Below are 7,500 nucleotides of genomic sequence, written 5' to 3'. Positions count from 1 at the left end.
CATGGTCATTGATGAACCAAACCCACAAGGTAATAGCTGGGATAGAACAACTGCCGGGGCAGAGCTCAATATCCTCCCATCACCAAGCTGGGAAACGTGGCTCAAAAGTTAGGATAAATCGGACGCCGAAGGGTCTGTTCCAACCACTAAATCGGACGCCGGCGGCAAATGTCCGAATTACCATGGTTCCGAGGGGCTCACATCCCTCAAAAGTACCCAGTACTTATTTTCTATTCGGCCTGATCAGTTTGGCACCACCCCCGTCTCTCTAGGACATGGAAGTCTTGTTGTCAAAAACCAGGTTTCTGATTTCGCGCCGGTACCTGTCTGGTCGACCCACCCCCGAGTGTGTCATTGACGATCAGGCCAATTTATCGATATAATCCCGGAACCGCACAGGGTGTATGTCCGCCCCGAAATTGGGGGTAAAATTCGGTTAAACACAAAACGTGAATAAATCAGAAAGTACACATCCAATCTGGATGGGGGTTTTTTAAAACGAAAGGGCACATATAGACGAGCATTTACATTTAATTAAAACCGTTTTTGTATAAAACATTTTAATAGAAAATCGTGTTTTAAGTTTTGGGAAAAAAGTGAATGTTACAGGAAACATAGGTGCCTATGGATGCGAAATGTTTTTGATATGCTGCAATTGTTGCCCATCACGAGAGAGGGTATGAGACGAAATTTGGGACCTCTAGCCCTTCGGGAAGTATTTTTAATCATTTTTTGAAAATTACAGAAATTGGTCGGGAAAATGGCAGAGTCCACACTTTTCAAAGCCGTGCACCTGGTGATTGAAAACGTGCATCTGGTAACCCAAAAATTCAAATATGGTTCTAAATACACTTGCAGGTGTTCCAGACATCCATGCCCGCTATGGGAGCACCCTACTACGGCCCTCTATCAATGGGGGCCCGTCCTGAGTGCTTTATTTACTGTTTAAAATTTCACGATGGATACTGATTGCTATACAAGCGGTAACCCAAAAACACAAATATGGTCATAAATGCATTTAACGGTCATTCTGATTTTAATGCCCGCTATAGGAGCACCCTACTACGGCCCTCTTTCACTCAGGGCCGTCCTGGGTGCTTTATGGACTGTTTGACAAGTGCTGGAGGAGGAAATAGAGCCGTGCACCTGGTGATTGAAACCGTGCATCTGGTAACCCAAAAACACAAATATGGTCATAAATGCATTTAACGGTCATTCTGATTTTAATGCCCGCTATAGGAGCACCCTACTACGGCCCTCTTTCACTCAGGGCCGTCCTGGGTGCTTTATGGACTGTTTGACAAGTGCTGGAGGAGGAAATAGAGCCGTGCACCTGGTGATTGAAACCGTGCATCTGGTAACCCAAAAACACAAATATGGTCATAAATGCATTTAACGGTCATTCTGATTTTAATGCCCGCTATAGGAGCACCCTACTACGGCCCTCTTTCACTCAGGGCCGTCCTGGGTGCTTTATGGACTGTTTGACAAGTGCTGGAGGAGGAAATAGAGCCGTGCACCTGGTGATTGAAACCGTGCACCTGGTGATTGAAAACGTGCATCTGGTAACCCAAAAATTCAAATATGGTCCTAAATGCATTTAAGGGTCATTCTGATATTAATGCCCGCTATGGAAACACCCTACTACGGCCCTCTCTCTGTCGGGGGCGACCTGAGTGCATTATGGACACTTTGAAATTTCACGATGGATACTGATTGCTATACAAGCGGTAACCCAAAAACACAAATATGGTCATAAATGCATTTAACGGTCATTCTGATTTTAATGCCCGCTATAGGAGCACCCTACTACGGCCCTCTTTCACTCAGGGCCGTCCTGGGTGCTTTATGGACTGTTTGACAAGTGCTGGAGGAGGAAATAGAGCCGTGCACCTGGTGATTGAAACCGTGCATCTGGTAACCCAAAAACACAAATATGGTCATAAATGCATTTAACGGTCATTCTGATTTTAATGCCCGCTATAGGAGCACCCTACTACGGCCCTCTTTCACTCAGGGCCGTCCTGGGTGCTTTATGGACTGTTTGACAAGTGCTGGAGGAGGAAATAGAGCCGTGCACCTGGTGATTGAAACCGTGCATCTGGTAACCCAAAAACACAAATATGGTCATAAATGCATTTAACGGTCATTCTGATTTTAATGCCCGCTATAGGAGCACCCTACTACGGCCCTCTTTCACTCAGGGCCGTCCTGGGTGCTTTATGGACTGTTTGACAAGTGCTGGAGGAGGAAATAGAGCCGTGCACCTGGTGATTGAAACCGTGCACCTGGTGATTGAAAACGTGCATCTGGTAACCCAAAAATTCAAATATGGTCCTAAATGCATTTAAGGGTCATTCTGATATTAATGCCCGCTATGGAAACACCCTACTACGGCCCTCTCTCTGTCGGGGGCGACCTGAGTGCATTATGGACACTTTGAAATTTCACGATGGATACTGATTGCTATACAAGCGGTAACCCAAAAACACAAATATGGTCATAAATGCATTTAACGGTCATTCTGATTTTAATGCCCGCTATAGGAGCACCCTACTACGGCCCTCTTTCACTCAGGGCCGTCCTGGGTGCTTTATGGACTGTTTGACAAGTGCTGGAGGAGGAAATAGAGCCGTGCACCTGGTGATTGAAACCGTGCATCTGGTAACCCAAAAACACAAATATGGTCATAAATGCATTTAACGGTCATTCTGATTTTAATGCCCGCTATAGGAGCACCCTACTACGGCCCTCTTTCACTCAGGGCCGTCCTGGGTGCTTTATGGACTGTTTGACAAGTGCTGGAGGAGGAAATAGAGCCGTGCACCTGGTGATTGAAACCGTGCATCTGGTAACCCAAAAACACAAATATGGTCATAAATGCATTTAACGGTCATTCTGATTTTAATGCCCGCTATAGGAGCACCCTACTACGGCCCTCTTTCACTCAGGGCCGTCCTGGGTGCTTTATGGACTGTTTGACAAGTGCTGGAGGAGGAAATAGAGCCGTGCACCTGGTGATTGAAACCGTGCACCTGGTGATTGAAAACGTGCATCTGGTAACCCAAAAATTCAAATATGGTCCTAAATGCATTTAAGGGTCATTCTGATATTAATGCCCGCTATGGAAACACCCTACTACGGCCCTCTCTCTGTCGGGGGCGACCTGAGTGCATTATGGACACTTTGAAATTTCACGATGGATACTGATTGCTATACAAGCGGTAACCCAAAAACACAAATATGGTCATAAATGCATTTAACGGTCATTCTGATTTTAATGCCCGCTATAGGAGCACCCTACTACGGCCCTCTTTCACTCAGGGCCGTCCTGGGTGCTTTATGGACTGTTTGACAAGTGCTGGAGGAGGAAATAGAGCCGTGCACCTGGTGATTGAAACCGTGCATCTGGTAACCCAAAAACACAAATATGGTCATAAATGCATTTAACGGTCATTCTGATTTTAATGCCCGCTATAGGAGCACCCTACTACGGCCCTCTTTCACTCAGGGCCGTCCTGGGTGCTTTATGGACTGTTTGACAAGTGCTGGAGGAGGAAATAGAGCCGTGCACCTGGTGATTGAAACCGTGCATCTGGTAACCCAAAAACACAAATATGGTCATAAATGCATTTAACGGTCATTCTGATTTTAATGCCCGCTATAGGAGCACCCTACTACGGCCCTCTTTCACTCAGGGCCGTCCTGGGTGCTTTATGGACTGTTTGACAAGTGCTGGAGGAGGAAATAGAGCCGTGCACCTGGTGATTGAAACCGTGCACCTGGTGATTGAAAACGTGCATCTGGTAACCCAAAAATTCAAATATGGTCCTAAATGCATTTAAGGGTCATTCTGATATTAATGCCCGCTATGGAAACACCCTACTACGGCCCTCTCTCTGTCGGGGGCGACCTGAGTGCATTATGGACACTTTGAAATTTCACGATGGATACTGATTGCTATACAAGCGGTAACCCAAAAACACAAATATGGTCATAAATGCATTTAACGGTCATTCTGATTTTAATGCCCGCTATAGGAGCACCCTACTACGGCCCTCTTTCACTCAGGGCCGTCCTGGGTGCTTTATGGACTGTTTGACAAGTGCTGGAGGAGGAAATAGAGCCGTGCACCTGGTGATTGAAACCGTGCACCTGGTGATTGAAAACGTGCATCTGGTAACCCAAAAATTCAAATATGGTCCTAAATGCATTTAAGGGTCATTCTGATATTAATGCCCGCTATGGAAACACCCTACTACGGCCCTCTCTCTGTCGGGGGCGACCTGAGTGCATTATGGACACTTTGAAATTTCACGATGGATACTGATTGCTATACAAGCGGTAACCCAAAAACACAAATATGGTCATAAATGCATTTAACGGTCATTCTGATTTTAATGCCCGCTATAGGAGCACCCTACTACGGCCCTCTTTCACTCAGGGCCGTCCTGGGTGCTTTATGGACTGTTTGACAAGTGCTGGAGGAGGAAATAGAGCCGTGCACCTGGTGATTGAAACCGTGCATCTGGTAACCCAAAAACACAAATATGGTCATAAATGCATTTAACGGTCATTCTGATTTTAATGCCCGCTATAGGAGCACCCTACTACGGCCCTCTTTCACTCAGGGCCGTCCTGGGTGCTTTATGGACTGTTTGACAAGTGCTGGAGGAGGAAATAGAGCCGTGCACCTGGTGATTGAAACCGTGCACCTGGTGATTGAAAACGTGCATCTGGTAACCCAAAAATTCAAATATGGTCCTAAATGCATTTAAGGGTCATTCTGATATTAATGCCCGCTATGGAAACACCCTACTACGGCCCTCTCTCTGTCGGGGGCGACCTGAGTGCATTATGGACACTTTGAAATTTCACGATGGATACTGATTGCTATACAAGCGGTAACCCAAAAACACAAATATGGTCATAAATGCATTTAACGGTCATTCTGATTTTAATGCCCGCTATAGGAGCACCCTACTACGGCCCTCTTTCACTCAGGGCCGTCCTGGGTGCTTTATGGACTGTTTGACAAGTGCTGGAGGAGGAAATAGAGCCGTGCACCTGGTGATTGAAACCGTGCATCTGGTAACCCAAAAACACAAATATGGTCATAAATGCATTTAACGGTCATTCTGATTTTAATGCCCGCTATAGGAGCACCCTACTACGGCCCTCTTTCACTCAGGGCCGTCCTGGGTGCTTTATGGACTGTTTGACAAGTGCTGGAGGAGGAAATAGAGCCGTGCACCTGGTGATTGAAACCGTGCACCTGGTGATTGAAAACGTGCATCTGGTAACCCAAAAATTCAAATATGGTCCTAAATGCATTTAAGGGTCATTCTGATATTAATGCCCGCTATGGAAACACCCTACTACGGCCCTCTCTCTGTCGGGGGCGACCTGAGTGCATTATGGACACTTTGAAATTTCACGATGGATACTGATTGCTATACAAGCGGTAACCCAAAAACACAAATATGGTCATAAATGCATTTAACGGTCATTCTGATTTTAATGCCCGCTATAGGAGCACCCTACTACGGCCCTCTTTCACTCAGGGCCGTCCTGGGTGCTTTATGGACTGTTTGACAAGTGCTGGAGGAGGAAATAGAGCCGTGCACCTGGTGATTGAAACCGTGCATCTGGTAACCCAAAAACACAAATATGGTCATAAATGCATTTAACGGTCATTCTGATTTTAATGCCCGCTATAGGAGCACCCTACTACGGCCCTCTTTCACTCAGGGCCGTCCTGGGTGCTTTATGGACTGTTTGACAAGTGCTGGAGGAGGAAATAGAGCCGTGCACCTGGTGATTGAAACCGTGCATCTGGTAACCCAAAAACACAAATATGGTCATAAATGCATTTAACGGTCATTCTGATTTTAATGCCCGCTATAGGAGCACCCTACTACGGCCCTCTTTCACTCAGGGCCGTCCTGGGTGCTTTATGGACTGTTTGACAAGTGCTGGAGGAGGAAATAGAGCCGTGCACCTGGTGATTGAAACCGTGCACCTGGTGATTGAAAACGTGCATCTGGTAACCCAAAAATTCAAATATGGTCCTAAATGCATTTAAGGGTCATTCTGATATTAATGCCCGCTATGGAAACACCCTACTACGGCCCTCTCTCTGTCGGGGGCGACCTGAGTGCATTATGGACACTTTGAAATTTCACGATGGATACTGATTGCTATACAAGCGGTAACCCAAAAACACAAATATGGTCATAAATGCATTTAACGGTCATTCTGATTTTAATGCCCGCTATAGGAGCACCCTACTACGGCCCTCTTTCACTCAGGGCCGTCCTGGGTGCTTTATGGACTGTTTGACAAGTGCTGGAGGAGGAAATAGAGCCGTGCACCTGGTGATTGAAACCGTGCACCTGGTGATTGAAAACGTGCATCTGGTAACCCAAAAATTCAAATATGGTCCTAAATGCATTTAAGGGTCATTCTGATATTAATGCCCGCTATGGAAACACCCTACTACGGCCCTCTCTCTGTCGGGGGCGACCTGAGTGCATTATGGACACTTTGAAATTTCACGATGGATACTGATTGCTATACAAGCGGTAACCCAAAAATTAAAAGATTATGAATAAGAAGACACAGAGAGGCTTAAAAAGTTAAACTCTCTCTCATGGGATGAAGGGACATACAGGCCTAAAGGCCAAACACCCCTAACCAGGTTATATGCCTCTATCTGGGCATCAGAGGTCACAAACAGGCCTCAAGGCCTTATTTGACCTAACCGGTAAAATGACTTTTTCTGGGAATGAGAGGACACAGAGAGGCTTAAAAGGCTAAACTCTCTCTCATGGGATGAAGGGACATACAGGCCTAAAGGCCAAACACCCCTAACCAGGTTATATGCCTCTATCTGGGCATCAGAGGTCACAAACAGGCCTCAAGGCCTTATTTGACCTAACCGGTAAAATGACTTTTTCTGGGAATGAGAGGACACAGAGAGGCTTAAAAGGCTAAACTCTCTCTCATGGGATGAAGGGACATACAAGCCTAAAGGCCAAACACCACTAACCAGGTTATATGCCTCTATCTGGCCTCAAAACCTTATTTGACCTTTGTTGGACGCCATCTTGGGCTATATGCTGAAACACCAAAACGTGAATAAATCAAAAAGTACAAGTCCAATCTGGATGGGGTTTTTTTTTAACTAAAGGGCACACATAGACGATAATGTACATGTAATTAAAACCATTTTTGTATAAAAAATTTGAATAGAAAATCGTGTTTTAAGTTTTTGGAAAATAGTGAATGTTACAGGAAACATAGGTGCCTGTTAGGGCAATTTGTTTTTGACATGCTCTACTTGTTGCCCATTGAGAGAGAGGGTATGAGACGAAATTTGGGACCTCTAGCCCCTCGGGAAGTATTTTTAATCATTTTATGAAAATTACCGATTTTGGCATTAAAACATAAATAGACGTGCAACTGGTAACCTAAAAATAATATCCTAATTTAAAGTAG

Source organism: Oncorhynchus kisutch, unplaced genomic scaffold (assembly GCF_002021735.2).
Source record: "Oncorhynchus kisutch isolate 150728-3 unplaced genomic scaffold, Okis_V2 scaffold385, whole genome shotgun sequence".
Lineage (NCBI taxonomy): Eukaryota > Metazoa > Chordata > Actinopteri > Salmoniformes > Salmonidae > Oncorhynchus > Oncorhynchus kisutch.
The sequence above is the reverse complement of the archived record's forward strand: the minus strand, read 5'-3'. Positions refer to the sequence as shown.